Source organism: Petromyzon marinus, chromosome 47 (genome assembly GCF_048934315.1).
Source record: "Petromyzon marinus isolate PM22_M1 ecotype Great Lakes invasive population chromosome 47, UKy_Petmar_22M1.pri1.0, whole genome shotgun sequence".
In the NCBI taxonomy this organism is placed as follows: domain Eukaryota; kingdom Metazoa; phylum Chordata; class Hyperoartia; order Petromyzontiformes; family Petromyzontidae; genus Petromyzon; species Petromyzon marinus.
Genome location: NC_133713.1, coordinates 9,823,878 through 9,840,502, shown reverse-complemented (window position 1 = coordinate 9,840,502; position 16,625 = coordinate 9,823,878). Strand labels below are relative to the sequence as shown.

The 16,625-nt window shown below is 46.7% G+C and overlaps 1 protein-coding gene and 1 non-coding gene across 2 annotated transcripts in view; both read right to left on the bottom strand.

Annotated features, from left to right (window-relative positions):
- Positions 1-9,735, bottom strand: part of LOC116952621 (cytoplasmic protein NCK2-like) — a 37,279-nt gene extending 27,544 nt beyond the window's left edge. Inside the window, exon 1 of the mRNA XM_032972158.2 lies at positions 8,728-9,735. The gene's annotated coding sequence lies outside the window, so the exon portion shown is untranslated. The remainder of the gene's footprint in view (positions 1-8,727) is intronic.
- A 3,225-nt stretch (positions 9,736-12,960) lies between these two features.
- On the bottom strand, positions 12,961-13,033 carry TRNAF-GAA (transfer RNA phenylalanine (anticodon GAA)). The gene has a single exon. It is a non-coding gene; the product is annotated as a tRNA-Phe (tRNA).
- Positions 13,034-16,625: the final 3,592 nt, after the last annotated feature.

Genomic DNA, 16,625 nt, shown 5'->3' with positions numbered 1-16,625 from the left:
CCTATAGGCAAAAACCAATGTCTAAATTATCATAAAAGAATGAGCGAGTAAACCTTTAGGTGCCCGTTGCAAGACTCAGCTGAATGCGATCGTCCGAGTCAAGTTGCCTCCTTACTTAAATAAGCGTTGGGAGGCACTCATTCACACTGGTGCCTCTGGGCCCGTGGTGGAAATTCCACATTCCCATGCTGCATATGACAAACCGGTCTCTCCATGATAGACCAATGTTGACTATCCACTAAGTGGTGCAACTGTTAATGATCGTCAAACAATCATGGCTCCAATGATAATGAGGACGGATTGATTGATTCGTCGCACCGACCAGCAAACATGTAAGGGCTGTTAAAAATTGTCATGAAAACTGACAATGCCACGTCCAACTCTGCCGCTAATTTTGGATGAACAAAAAATAAATAAAAATAAGCAGTTCCTGGTCTAGGGGAGGAAGTCGGGAATAAGTGGTCACAAGCTCAAGGGGCTTTCTACATTAACACCATGCTGCCAAACAGTAACGATACAGGAACCGTGACGAATTTAATAAAAACAAATTTTTTGGCAATCACGATGCACCCATTGAATGGTGAGCATAACCATCGTAAACAAGTGATGCTTCGTTGTAAGTTTTAAATTAGTGCAGCAAAGCTTCAATCCACCACAGATTCTAGGAATTAATTCTGATAGAGATGCTACAAATTCGAAAAACTGCATGACTCATATAACTATACAGTCTACGTGATTTACAAACGGGTGTAGATTATAATATAAATTCACTCAGCTGCTGTTTCTAAAGATAAATTCTATTAATTGTCTATTATTCATATCGCTGTGGATTATATCAGATTAACAGTGCTTAAAAAAGACATTGTGACTAGCATTGGCCAAACATCAAAATAGTTAAAAGGTACCTGCACATAACCCAATTGGGATTCCACACTGTAGAGGTTCGACACAAACACATCACTGTAGCTTGCACACATTCACACGTCACTGCAGTAGATTCTCATTCATATACAAATGTAGATTCAACAGTCACATATGAAGGAAAAAAAGAAATAATGGTGCATTCGTGAACCGAACGGTGACCCCAGATGGCGATGATGAAGCCTGTACTACAGGAGATGATTCATTTACATCCTGAGTAAACAACAGGGATTCAACTCTTCCTGTCTCACCAGAAGGCCACAGAGGCACCCGACACGCCGCCGGGCGTTACGTCACGACATCCACCCTCCGGCAACTCGGGGTGGGGGGGAAGGGAAAACTCTCTCGAGGGCGCCGTCTGTGCTCGGCGCTGGCGAGGGCGCGCGGGTCACGTATCCCGAACCAACCACTGCAATCGACGAACACCGACATCGGGGCAAGGGGCAAACGAGCGAACGAACGAACGCAACTTCAGGGGATGGTGGTGCAGGGCAGTGGGGCTGGCTGTTGCGTTGGTGGGGGAACACAACTGCATGCCGTGCTCAAGATAAATAATAGAAGATTAAAAAAACGTCGCCCACACCGGGGTTCAGGAAGCGATTCGAGAGACGCTCTGTCGGCGGCACGCGACAAGAGTTCGTGTGCACCTTTGGCCGGTTACTGAATGTACGTTGAACTTCTTTCGCACGGTATGTAGTCGACCGTGTGTAATCGGGAGGTGCGGCGGGGGGGGGGGAAGGACAACAAACTAAACACAAAAAGCAGCTCGAAAGAAATTTGTTTTCAATTTACACAATATAAAAAAGTGCATAGCTTCCGTGGCTTCCTAATATTGGAAGGAAGAGCATTCTAAATGGCCACAAAAGCACATCTGAAAGCGAGCAATGCGGTGACCGTCTTTGTTCAATGGTTAGCCAAAAGCCACTGCACGGATGACCGGAGTTTGCTTCATGGTTTACGCTCCTTGACGAGATTATTGAAGGTGGACCGAGTTTAAATCTATGAAATAAAGGGTCTGACGAACGGATAGGGGTGCTTTTCGGAATAAAAAGCTCCACCAGCGTGCTTAATGGAGAACGTTTGATATCCGTATTTATATTGCCTTCTAGGACACCGACCAAAAATAACGTGGAAAAGCTAAAACAAATACGCAAAGAAGCATGCAGAGGTGACAGAAAGAGGAACACCTAGATTAGATTGTCTATCATTGTAATAAAATAATTGCTATATAACTGCAGGACAGCCAGATCAGATTGAAAACGTATTTTTAAAGTTAACCAAGGTAGCGGTGGTTACATACGCATACAAGTCCTGTGTGAGTCCGCTCGTACATAGTACATCGTTCAATTTAGTTAATTAAATTATCGAAAATGTGAAGTCAAAAAACAAATATCAGATCGTGTAAACCTGTACATTGAATAACCCTAGTGCGTCACCAAATATAAATTTGTAAGCGTGCAACCATAATAATTTGTCAATGTTTACATAGGACGTGGTCATGAGTAAGACACTATGAAACACCCACGGGAGGACATCGGTGTGCGGCTCCGCGGTTGGCATGCCGTGCTGCGAACCGGACGACTCGAGTTCGATGGCGAGTGACATCTATTTACATTTTAATTTAGCAGGCAAGGCCCACTGACCTATATACAGTAGATCTTTTTCAGAAGCGACCTGGCCACAAACGCCAGCTGAACAAAGTGGTTTCTCATGTGGAAATTCATAGCAGCCGAATAATCTAAATGGCACGTTTATAAAATGTGGAGGGAAAAACCGGAGGACCCGGAGGAATATCCACGCGACTACGGGGAGAACATTTAAACTCCAAATATACAGGTGTCAGGGTCGGGATTGAACCCAAGACCTCCTGCATACCAGGCGAGGTAGTTAACATCTCACCACCACGGCGCCTGGACCACCACCCACCAATGTCACCAACCCATACCATAGCATGACGTGGCCTTCATATAGCAGTATATTGTCAAATGCTTATGAACTATTATTTTGTAATTGTCTTTTTTTAAACAGATCAATTGGCAAATTATCACATCTGCAATCTATTTACAAGCGTTTAACCATCTGGCATTTTCACTGAAAAATGGGAAGTATGAAAAATAGTGAAAATTTGAGACCAGCATGATGAAGTATGGTCAAACAACTCCACCCGCCCCCATGAATTGCATGGAAATGAGGAGGCCCTCATCCAGCAGTGTACTGTACTGACAAAATGGGCTGGGAACTATTTTATTATTAAATCATTGTAAGTGACAACGTGCCGAAGTTGGCGTGGGTAAAACATACTCAGGAGGCTCACATCGGCTGTGTCAGACAAAACCGGTGCCCGCAGGTTCCTGATTTCAAAACCTATTTTCAGCCGCCCCCACAGATGAAAAAGTTTCTCAAACGTAGCAAGTTGACGGTGTCAGCCCTGCCTCCAATGCCTGCAACAAAAGACCTCATGACTCTACTTTCAGTTTGTTTGGTCACCGAATTCAGCAGATTCCAGCTGTGAGAGCTAAACATCTCAGTGTTGATTGACATTGAAGGGTGTGAAGCCCACACGTAAGAAAGTGGATATTGAAACGATTGCAGAATCACGGCAGCGAGTTTTGTGTTGTCATCTTCTAGCGGCCAGTGTCTGACACAAGGTGGTTCTCTCTCTCCACTGCTCGCTGTGAGAACTCTTGAAAGGAAATGAAAACTTGAAACTTTGTCGCAAAACAATGTGACACTGACAGGAAAGCAGAAACAAAATCTGTAACGGGAAAAAAAAGGTTAATAAAATAGAAACATCAATACCCACACCAAGGATTTATTGGACTGCGTTATGACAGTCAGTACTAAACTTACTGAAAGACAGGCAAGAAATAATTAAGTAAGCACATTAAAATACTTAGGAACATGCTGAATGTGCTCAAATGTGACAACCCATGTGGTTTAGTTCGCATTCGATTCATCATCCAGTTGCCTTCTCAACTTAGTTTGTCTTGATTTAACGGGGCGAAAGATCGCCGAGATGAATGGCCTCGCCTTGTCAGGGTTCATAGTGGAGGTGCATGCAGAGAATGCCAAGCGTGTCTTGGCAGGATAGGGTAAACAACTTGTAATTTTGAAGTACAAATGCCGAGGTAAAGAAATATAGACAATGAGGAAGGAAGACGAGGCGGTGATGCGTGGAGGAGGGCCGGTCACCGAAATAGGCATTGGGCGAAGCACTCGGAGGTCGGCGGCCAATGGGAAGACCTCAAGGCAGACTGTGGCGATGATGAGATTACGAGGTGGGGTGCTGACTTTGCAACTGCTGCGAGATCTGGCCGGAGGGGTGGGGGAAGCGATGGCGTAGTGTGGTGGTACTGGCAACGATGGCATTGGCAGTTGCCAAGTGACACTTCGCTAAGTTTCCCCATCACAATTCAATTAACTTTCTTGATTCGGGGCCACATTCAAGAAAATGCGTTTTCCCATCAACGCCTCTAGTGGTATACAGGTTTACACGAACCGATAACATTGAAAATATACAATAAAATTATCCGTAACTTTAAGGACTTTTTCAATACACAGCTGGACCTAGTTAAGGTGGTTCTGGCACCTAGTAAGGATGCCTCCCGATAGACTCCCCCTTGAACTCTACCGGGCAACACATCCCACTGGGTGAAGACCCCGGGGCCGGCCCAGGACACGCTGGCGGTGGGAAAATGTCGCTCGGCTGGCCTGGGGATGCCTGGAAATTCCCAAGGAAGAGCTAGAGTCTGTCGCCAGGGAAAAGGGAGGTCTGGGGACCGCCACTTACGCAACATGCTACTGCGACCCTCACCAGGACAAGTGGACTGAGAAACAAACGAATGCACGAGCTGGACGAAGGCCTCTCCATGCCATGTCAGTCATGAATGATTGTGGCAGCAGCAGCAGCAGGCAAAGACGAATGATAATTTTCACCATTACCTTTAAAGTGTTCTGTTAAGCACTTAGTTTCATGTCATGACAGATGCCAATGAGTGTTGTGGATAGAATATGCTCCTCATTTGGGTGTTCGTCCTGGCACAGGAGTGCCCTAAACTATCAACCGATGGGATTAATTTCTACCGAATAGGATGAATTGCGTCGTATCCCTGCACTATGATCCCCGATGACTTCAGTTACATTGTCAACCACAGCTAATATCAGTGGCGTACAATATCTGAACTGGCTATGGGCTTTCCACTTAAACCAACCAGGAATGACCAGTGTCGAGCATGATCATACAACCCCATGACTGACACAGCTTGTCAGTCATTGGGGTGGATTGACAAAAGGCAGGAAACCCCCCCCCCCTAACCTCCACCCGACGCTGACGCAAATATGCACTTACATTCTAAAGTTCGTAGATGCCTAATGTGAGAAGAACAGTGTGTATGGTTCTATTGCTCACTGTGTAACGATGAAGGCGTGTTCTTCACTGGGTTTAACACGTAGGCTTTTATTATTGGATATCGTGTTCTTTATTGGTTTTCATTAGGGCTGAAATGATTCACCTCCCCCTGGGGATGGGATGAATTGGCACGGTTCAGGGTCACGAATCAACCGATGAGACTGTAAGAGGGGTCCTTGACTCAACGCAATAAACGATTCCTTTTATCGCTTTTCCAAATAAGGTTGAAGCGTTGATGTGCTGGTTTGGTCCATCTGCCGGCCTTGTAAGGTAGTAGGCAGGACTACGCTCAAAAGTTCATTCAAAAGAAAAATATTGTTCTATGAAATAAGTTGATATTACTTACTTATTCGAAAAATGGAAAATTAATTTTGGGTGGCCCAATTTTTTTGGCGAAAAAAAAAAGTAAGTGCCAAAATAATTATCCTTGCAATCCAAGGCGATGCCATTCCGTGTGCTGCCATCTCTCTACGTCACAAGTCATGCATGCGCCTCACCTCCCGATGACGTCATTACGTGTGAAGTAGCCTTGCGACATCACGTCATCGCATTGTTCGGTTCGGTGCGTATCATCATTCGTGCAATGTTGGAAAGCGTTATTGAATCCATGCGTACGAATGTTTTTTCTTCCTCGTTTCAACATTGTGGTGCACGATAGAGCCTCTAATCTCCGAAGGAGTTCAGTAAAGCCATTCCATATAGCATATACACATAATTGTATCCAACGAATACCGTGTCTACGATCAGATTAAATGACTCCGATGGTATCTGGATAAGAAATATCGATATTGAAAAGTGGCCAAAAAAGTATGGAGAGCTGCATTCTTGGAATTACACCGAGTGACAAAAAGGAACAAGTATAAGTTACAGACATAATTTGAAAAAAAGATGAACGCAGCCCACGTTTCTCGAACGGATGACACCAAATGACAGAGCTGCAGCCAAAGAAGGCAAGGCGCCCCCAAGAGAACGTCTACCATGGAGATGGAGCTGTTAAATCAGGTCCCCGTGCAGGTGCTACATGGATTGTTGCATTGCAAACCAACAAGCAAAAAATAAAAGTTCCGTAAACAAAAATAAAATCTGTTTTGTCATAGTTCCATTTCACATCCAAGGGGCGCAGCCATTGACTGGGTGTGATTTCGTGCGTTAGTTGTCATTGAAATGTGAACGCTAATTTTAAAAGTGAAGAATTCGTTTATAAGCATGTGACAATGTTTTTAATAAGTCAACTGGATGCATCCGCTTTAGTGACGGCACTTAAGAAACTCAACTTTCGTTTTTACACACACGTTTATAATACATTTGCCTAAACCCTACCCCATTAATCATGATTGTGTTCATAGCCAGTGCAGTCCCAACAAACCCCGACCTGGTTCGAGAGAGCCCTTGACAGCTCCTGCTGTTATTTCCATATTCCCCAGAGTATAGGATTCTTCAGAAAGTAAGACGCACCTAAAAACTCGTACTCATAGTCACTAGAGCTATGCGAATCTTGGCTCACACACACACACACACCTTCCGGATTATGAGCAGCAAACGTAACCATTGCCCTTAAAAATACGAGCGCAAAAGAAGTCACATTCGTCAAAGAAACACTACCTAATGAGGACAAATATAAAATAGGTGGCGTTTCGGGCACTGGACCTTCTTCAAAGTACATCGAACAGAGTCGGGAAAGTGCGTTTTATAATCCAGAAGGGGATACTGCAATAATTGAATTATCCTGGAGAGAGAAAAAAAACGCTTGATTAAACTGCAAAAGCCCTATTGTCCAGGAAGGGTTTTTGTTTGGAGTAGGCGGATCAAGTGAATGTTTTGTTTCCATGTTCACCACACGTACCGTATGCGGTTAACGCAGACTTGATTCCTCGCAAAATGTATCTATTTGGTGTTTGAACATCTTAACGCCTGCCGTTTTATTTCCAGAAAGGATAATAACGCCTATTCATTCTTCGACACTGGCAGCAAGAACAAGACAAATGTCCCACGATGCAAGTGTTTGACGCGGCGTGGTCACGAGCAGGGGAAAAAGACAATCGGAGTTGATCCGCAGCAGCTTTTGGCAGATGCCAACGAAGCCCACGATCCGGTCGAATGAACGAAACGTGGGTGTGAAACATAATTTTTGCCCCGCTCTCAGTACTGGGGGTCAAGGCTTTGGTTACGATTGGCTGCAAGAAATGGCTCAAGTCCAGCCAACGTTGGAGAACTCCCGTTGCAGAATCGGCAACGGTGGCTGGCCGTTTGCAGCAGATTTAACCCGCGACGTTTGCACAAAGGTTGAAAAGGAAATAACAAACAGCGAACAACATTTTACGCGCTGCAAAGTTGCACCGATCGACGTCGCGTCTGTGAGACAACGCCGCCGTCTTACAAAAGTGCACGCTCGGCAGTGTTGCGCAACTGTTGTAAGCAGTGTGGGGTGGTGATAACACGTTACAGCGTGCCCACCAATGTGCAACCTTTCATATTCTTTGGGTCTTTCGGAAAAAAAGTCACGTAGAACAAAACAAATAAAAGTCTACGTGACTTTACCGAAAGACCCCAAACAATGAGAACTCCTGCAGTCACGAAAGTTTTAAGTGAAGATTCAACCATTCATTTTAATCTGTCTAAATAATTTTCAACATTGTTTGGGCATTTGTATGCGCGGTAAGATCTCACGAGTCTCTCTCACCTGATCGTTATATATAAAAAAAACCCTAGGTATAACTATCTATCCACTTCTCCCTGGCGATTTAAATGTTTATTTACGGCGTGGTGAACGTAGCGGCCACTAGTGGCTCGATAGGTCCCGTGAATCCAATTTGCATACAACACAAACGATCCCTTTTTTATTAAAACAAAGTCGAATCCGACACGCGATTTGAGTGCTGTAGGTGTCGTGAGCTTGTGCATGCACGTCTACAGTACAGCAGCCCTGTGTTGTCACTCCACTGCTGGATGTGTGGGGGGAGTGTTTAACCTTTGCGGGTTCGTGGAGCTCATTTGACCATACTTCACCACGCTGGTCAGTGCGGATTCGTGAAGGCGGGGTGGTGTACGCGGCGAGCTTGCCGATCGATATTAATCGAATCTTGCTAGACCTCAACACGCGCAACAATCCCCCTCGGGGTCCAAATTCTCACTTGGTCGCGGAATGTCACTTCAGCGCCAACCGAGGCCCACCACCCCCCCCCAAATCAAAAAGGCCTCATTCATCCGCACGCGTCTGGCCGACAGCAACAACAACAACAGCGAACAGCAGCAGCCTTGAACGCTCTTCCTTGCAAACATCAACGCAGCACCAGCTGGGTCCTTGGGGAAACGTGATTCCTGCCGCAGGGTGCAACCAGGTGTTCCGAGGATCACTCACTCCCCCCCCACCACCACCACCTTCCCTTAACAACACCAACCTCGAGAGAAGTGTGTGGGACCAGCGGGCGGATTCACCGCCTCGAGGAGACCGCCGCCGCCGCCGCTGTCGTCGTCCCGACTGCTGCTGAACACGATGCTCGTGGAGAGAGTGTGGATGCTGTTTCTCGAAGCTGCTGTTGTTGTTGTTCCCCACTGCTGTTGTTGTTCCCCGCTGCCGTCACCGACGCCGTCGTTCCCGGCTGCCCTTTCGTGAACCTGCCGTTGTTGCGAGGCCGCCCGTTTGGGGGGGGGAGGGTTCTTTATGTTTGGCGTGGTGTCGGCGTGGACCAGTTGTTGTGAACTCTCGTCGCTGCTCGCGTTGGGGGTTTTGTTTTGCCGGCGCTGTTGGTTGCTTGCAGCCGAGAGGCCTGCTGCTTCTGCTGCTCAAATCTCCGCTTCGCTCAGAGCCGCCACCGCTCTCCGCCCCCAGACCTCTCGTCCTTTGTGGCCTCGCCGCTTCACCGCCCGCGCTTCGCCACGGATAATTCTATAACAATGCCGCCACGTACGCTCGCGACTCTGCTCGCCGCGTCCCGCAACGCTCTTGCTGCCCTAACGCTGCGTGATCATTGGACAAACATCCGGCGCTCGGCGGCCGCAATTATCGCCCAGCATCGAGAACGAGGAAGACTCCCGTTGGGAGGGCGGTTCGAGCCCAGCCGAGACCGGGGGTTGGGGCGGCGGGAGGGCCCAGGCAAGGAGGGGGGGGCCCGAGCGCGACTAGGCCTCGCTTGTGGGAAGCCGCCGGGAATGGTGGTGGACGCGCGGGTGAAGCGGGAGGGCGGCGAGGGCTCGACCGAACGTTGCGGGGCCGTGCGGGCCGAGAGAGACCGGCAAGGAAGGGCCGAGGGTGGCGGCAGTGGAAGCCGAGGTGAAGCCAAAAGTTGGGGCCTCGACCGCAAGTAGTGCCCGGATGTTTACGTCATCGTGTACCGATGCGCGCCCGGCTCCCTCCACCGTGACGGAGCACAGTTCGCGACATCACCGCACATCGCACCACATCCGCGTTATTGGCTAACGGCACTATTCTACAGCTTATTTCCCTTCACACCAACATTATGTAAACTCCCCCCCCACCGTGCCGGTCCAGTACATTTTTATGCTAATTCCTTTGTCAAGGCGTTTTTGTTTTTGTTTCCTCCCACACAGCTTAAAGGACGCGACCTGGGCTTGCTGCCTTCACTCCAACGCTGTCCTCTGGACAGTCCAGTCCCTTCACCTGATGAAGGCCACTTGTCTTGTGGCCGAAACGTCGTGATTTTTTGTTATTTTATTTTTACCTACGTGACTTTACCGAATAGAACCAAAGAGTATGGATCCTTGCAGTCACGAAAGCTTCAAATCTAGAATACCACAGCATTGTCCTTAATTGAGACTTTCAGGACGCTCCAGAATTAAGACGTTTGGGCCAATCCCATTATTTAATGGGCCAATCCCATTATTATTGCGTGTTCTGCATTCCAATTTAATGTCGGACGCACTTTATTGAGTTTAATAATATTGTGATGAAAGGAGCAAAACCAATAAAACTACTTACGAATACTGTAACCCCAAAAACAGGTATAAATATCCCTTCGTCTACTTCCATTTTTTGACGAATGTTAACCAACAGAGTTGGTGTAAGGTCTGAGTGTCAATAACATTACATCATACGAGCACCGTTGAGTAATTTACACTTCTTCTTTTCTTGAACACTTCCCCCCCCCCACCCATAAATCTGCGAGCCCTGCTGCCTTCCTGTGCCTCTTCCGCCATTCACTCCTGTCCTGGGTCATCCATAATCTTCCACGTCCACTCCTCAGTCCCTCACATCCTGGCCTCACCACTTGCAACCTCCTCTCCGTCTTGGCGCCACGGTGGCTAGGAGATGTTAACTACCTCGCCTGGTGTACAGGAGGTCGTGGGTTCGATCCCGACCCTGACGCCTGCTGCTGTATTATTTAGAGTTTGCGTGCCTCTCTCATCATCAAGGTGGCTAGGAGATGTTAACTACCTCGCCTGGTGTACAGGAGGTCGTGTGTTTTTGATCCCGACCCTCACGCCTGCTGCTGTATTATTTGGAGTTTGCGTGCCTCTCTCATCATCATCATCAAGGTGGCTAGGAGATGTTAACTACCTCGCCTGGTACACAGGAGGTCGTGGGTTTGGATCCCGACCGTGACGCCTGCTGTGTATTTGGAGTTTGTGTGTTCTCCACGTGGTCGTGTGAATTTTCTTTGGGTCCTCCGGTTTTCCCCTCTACATTGAGAAACAAAACGCTTTTAGAGCATTTGGCTGCGATAAATTTCCACACCATACGCCGCTTCGTTGGGCTATCATTTGTGGCCAGGTCGCTCCTGGAAAAATAGCTATATAGCCCACTGGGTCTTACCTGATGAAATACATGAAAAAAAAAACATTACATATTTAGGCCTGCCTCTGCACCCTGGTGCTTCCATACGTTCATCGTGTTTTTTTGATGCGGTTTTGCTCTAACATGTCCAACTTAAGCCATCTCAGTCGACCTTATTTCAATGTCAGTTTAACGCGTAGGCTTTCGCGACCAATATCCATATTAGAGGGGGGGTTTTGTTGGATTAGATCGCGTAAATATAAACGTGTCGTTAAACCCGCCACCACCCGACAGGAATAAGTTGGCATTTTTTACGTGACAAACCTTACTAATTGGCCGTGTCGAGTGGTGGCAGGTTTAATGACGCATTTATTTTTACGTAATCTAACCCAAAAAACACATCGATTATGGATTATTCCAACGTGTCCGAGATGCGGTTCCACCATCCACTCCTTGTTGCCACCTTCCCCGTCTTCTCATTTCTGACCCGACGCAGTCTTTGTGATCCCTGGGGTTCACCTCGTCCTTCCCGTAGATGTGGTGCACAAAATCTCACCCCCCCCCGCTCCCCCCCCCCCCCCCAGAAAATGAACCGACGTTGGAATGTAGTTGAAACCTTTAGACTAACATTGGGTCTTTGGCTTTTAATTCGAGTCCATGAATGAGACCCTCGTGTTAGTTACTGGTCTCATGAACGTCTTCTAAACGCTTCCCTGTCGCCGGCTCGTAAGACCTCCGACTAGCATGGTTGGCTATGTGCGGTGCGAAAGAGGTGCCACATACACACGGACATTCTTTCTCGTTGCTGGGCACTGCTTTGATTTCTCTCCAATACAACCATTCCTTTTGTAATACAGAAACATGTGGACTAATCTCCATCTGTTCCGTCTGCCTTGCCTCCTAGCACGTGCGTGTTTTCTCCATGTGCTCCAGTTTGCTCACACGCGTGTAATAAAATCGACTTGTTAAGCTGATGCCATTTTAATAGACCGACTATATACGCTTCTGCGTTGCGTGTGGATCGTGCAGCGTTGTGAGTTTGAATGATTTATGCCGTGTATAAAAACGCCGATCGTTATCATGCGATGTGGACCATGGTTAGATGCCTGAACGCGTCAGCTCTCTCGGAATCTGCACCCCAAATCGCCACTTCTGACTTGCCCTGGTAACCCTGTTTGAACCTTGTGCCCATACACTCCGTCTCTCGGTGCAATTACGGGAATTTCACATCAACAAAAAATTATTGTACGATAAATCTTCCCCCCCCCCCCATCTCCCTTATCAAGGCCCACGTTTATGATCCATGCCATTCTCAGGTAAACGGGACACATACACACAGTTGTTTTAATTTTAGCAGGTAAGGCCCACTGAGCTATATAGCTGTTTTGCAGAAGCGACCTGGCCACAAATGATAGCCTAATGAAGTGTCTGCTTATGTGGACTTTTATAGAAGCCGAATACTCTAAAACGCGTGATGTTGATTCTAAATGTGGAGGGAAAACCCGGAGGACCCGGAGAAAAATCCACGCAGCTACGGGGAGAACATTCAGACTCCAATTATACAGGCGTCAGGGTGGAACCCCACGACCTCCTGTACACCAGGCGAGGTAGTTAACATCGCCACCGCGTCGCTCAGTGACAACCCGAAAACAGAATCGAGAGCAAATATTGGGCGCTTGCATCTGCAAGTCCAGTTTTAGGCAGCAGATGGCAGACTTCGCATTGACTCTCAAGCAATTACCGTGGGATCGGATGCCCATTAAGAACTGCTACATACTTACGCTCTTTAAATACATTAAATAATTAGTTGCTTCATCCCTGTGCATTTGAAATAAAATCGTCGCTCGTAGCCGGACGTTAAAGAGATGAGAGTTGCTTTGAGGCGATGACAAAAATATTCTGCCGAAACCCGGGATTGAACCAGGGACCTTTAGATCTTCAGTCTAACGCTCTCCCAACTGAGCTATTTCGGCTGCTGGTTTCAAGTGATCGTTTTAGCGCTTATAACTGTGACCGCACACGTTACCGGACGGTCTTTGACTCGCAAAGTATCCCGGTGTGAATTTTTACTCATACTGGGAGGAATCTGATGAGCTATAAAGCTCTTTATCACAGATGTCCAGTAGAGGGGGGGGGGGGGGTAAGAACGTTACATCCAGCAGTGGATCGATCCTGGCTTTTGACGAATGCCATGCAAACACGTGTGGTTGATACAATGTTCTCACGAGGACTGCAGGAATTCTGACTCTTTGGATCTTTCGGTAAAGTCACGCAGATAGAAAAAAATTAAAGTAAATGATTTTTTTTTACGACGTTTCGATCACAACACAAGCGAACGTCATCTGGAGGAAAAAAACGATGACGATCGCTGGTGTTGTGATCGAAACGTCGGATTTATTTTATTTACTTTAATAATTTATATCTACGTGACTTCACCGAAATATCCAAAGAATATGTATCCCAGTACGGTTGTTATAAATACACACACACACCACACCGGCTATGTGACTGATTTAAGGCTGAGTCGATCTGGAGGAAGCACACGTACGGTTTGAGTGTGAGGTTGATTCAACCTCAAAGGAGTACGGCACTTGGTGCTGTTGTTATACATCAGTACTGGGGAGACAAAGGCGGCCGGGGTAGCTCTGGCCATCACCACCCCCCGCGTGCTGTGGTTGTGGTAGAGGAGCGGTGGCGCTGTGGTTGTGGCAGGGGAGTGGTGGCGCTGTGGTTGTGGCAGGGGAGCGGTGGTGCTGTGGTTGTGGAAGGGGAGTGGTGGCGCTGTGGTTGTGCCAGGGGAGTGGTGGCGCTGTGGTTGTGGCAGGGGAGCGGTGGTGCTGTGGTTGTGGTAGAGGAGCGGTGGCGCTGTGGTTGTGGCAAGGGAGCGGTGGCGCTGTGGTTGTGGTAGAGGAGCGGTGGTGCTGTGGTTGTGACAGGGGAGCGGTGGTGCTGTGGTTGTGGCAGGGGAGCGGTGGTGCTGTGGTTGTGCTAGAGGAGCGGTGGCGCTGTGGTTGTGGCATGGGAGCGGTGGCGCTGTGGTTGTGGCAGGGGAGCGGTGGCGCTGTGGTTGTGGCAGAGGAGCGGTGGCGCTGTGGTTGCGGCAGAGGAGCGAGAAGCACGGTATTCCGGGAGAGCGTCAGAGTCGAGCCCCGCTGCTCCTACGGATCGAGAGGTGCCAGGTCGAGTTGGTTCGGGCACCCGTTAAAGGATCCCTCCCCGTCCCGGCAGACTCCCGTGGAACTCTCCCGGGCAGCAGCAGCAGCAATGTCCCGACACTGGGCCAAGACCCCGGGCCAGGCCCAGGACCACGCCGCTGCTGCTGCTGGCGGGACGACGTCGCTCGGCTGGCCTGGGAACGCCTGGGGATTACCCTAGGAAGAGCTCGAGCCTGTGTAGTGTATAGTGTAGTGTATAGTGTAGTGTATAGTGTAGTGTATAGTGTGTAGTGTGTTGTAGTGTTGAGTAGTGTATAGTATTGTAGTGTATTGTGTAGTAGTGTATTGTATGGTGTAGTAGTGTATAGTGTAGTGTATAGTGTAGTGTATAGTGTAGTAGTATATAGTAGTGTAGTGTATAGTAGTGTAGTGTATAGTAGTGTAGTGTATAGTAGTGTAGTGTATAGTGTTGTGTATAGTAGTGTAGTGTGTAGTGTATAGTAGTGTATAGTGTAGTGTATAGTGTAGTGTATAGTAGTGTAGTGTATAGTAGTGTATAGTGTTGTAGTGTATAGTATAGTAGTGTATTGTGTAGTGCATAGTGTAGTAGCGTATCGTAGTGTAGTGTATAGTGTAGTAGTGTTGAGTAGTGTATAGTAGTGTATAGTATTATAGTGTTTTGTCTAGTAGTGTATTGTATAGTGTACTAGTGTATAGTGTATTGTATAGTGCAGTGTATAGTGTAGTAGTATATAGTTTAGTGTATAGTGTAGTAGTGGAAAGTGTAGTAGTGTATAGTGTAGTAGTGTATAGTGGAGTAGTGTAGTGTATAGTGTAGTGTATAGTGTAGTAGTGTATCGTATTGTAGTGTATAGTGTAGTGTATAGTGTAGTAGTTTATAGTGTCGCCAGGGAAAGGGGAGGTGTGGACCGCCACTACTCAACACACTGCTGTAGTGTATAGTGTAGTGTATAGTGTAGTAGTGTATAGTGTAGTGTATAGTGGAGTAGTGTAGTGTATAGTGGAGTGTATAGTAGTGTAGTGTATAGTGGAGTAGTGTAGTGTATAGTGTAGTAGTGTATAGTGTAGTGTATAGTAGTGTAGTGCTGGAGTTTGTCGCCATGGAAAGAGGAGGTGTGGACTGCCACTACTCAACACACTACTGTAGTGTATAGTGTAGTGTATAGTGTAGTAGTGTAGTAGTAGTATATAGTGTAGTGTGTAGTGTAGTAGTGTATAGTGTCGTGTATAGTGGAGTAGTGTAGTGTATAGTGGAGTAGTGTAGTGTATAGTGTAGTGTATAGTAGTGTAGTGTATAGTGTAGTGTATAGTGGAGTAGTGCAGTGTAGAGTGTAGTAGTGTATAGTGTAGTGTATAGTGTAGTAGTGTATCGTATTGTAGTGTATAGTGTAGTGTATAGTGTAGTAGTGTATCGTATTGTAGTGTATAGTGTAGTGTATAGTGTAGTAGTGTATAGTGGAGTAGTGTAGTGTATAGTGTAGTGTATAGTAATGTAGTGCTGGAGTTTGTCGCCAGGGAAAGGGGAGGTGTGGACCGCCACTACTCAACACACTGCTGTAGTGTATAGTGTAGTGTATAGTGTAGTAGTGTATAGTGTAGTAGTGTAGTGTATAGTGGAGTAGTGTATAGTGTAGTATATAGTGTATTGTATAGTGTATAGTGTATATTGTAGTAGTGTATAGTGTAGTGTATAGTGTAGTGTATATTGTAGTAGTGTATAGTGGAGTAGTGTAGTGTAGAGTGTAGTGTATAGTGTAGTGTATAGTGTAGTAGTGTATAGTGGAGTAGTGTAGTGTATAGTGTAGTGTATAGTGTAGTAGTGTATAGTGGAGTAGCGTAGTGTATAGTGTAGTGTATAGTGTAGTAGTGTATCGTATTGTAGTGTATAGTAGTGTATAGTGTAGTGTATAGTGTAGTGTATAGTGTAGTAGTGTATAGTGGAGTAGTATAGTGTATAGTGTAGTGTATAGTAATGTAGTGCTTGAGTCTGTCACCAGGGAAAGAGGCGGTGTGGACCGCCACTACTCAACACACTGCTGTAGTGTATAGTGTAGTGTATAGTGTAGTAGTGTATAGTTTAGTGTATAGTGTAGTGTATTAGTGTATAGTGGAGTAGTGTATTGTATAATGTAGTAGTGTATCGTAGTGTAGTGTATAGTGTAGTTTATAGTGCATGGTGTATTGTAATGTAGTGCTGGAGTCTGTCGCCAGGGAAAGGGGAGGTGTGGACCGCCACTACTCAACACACTGCTGTAGTGTATAGTGTAGTGTATAGTAGTCTATAGTGGAGTAGTGTAGTGTATAGTGTAGTGTATAGTGGAGTTGTGTAGTGTATAGTGTAGTGTATAGTGTAGTGTATAGTGTAGTAGTGTATAGTGGAGTAGTGTAG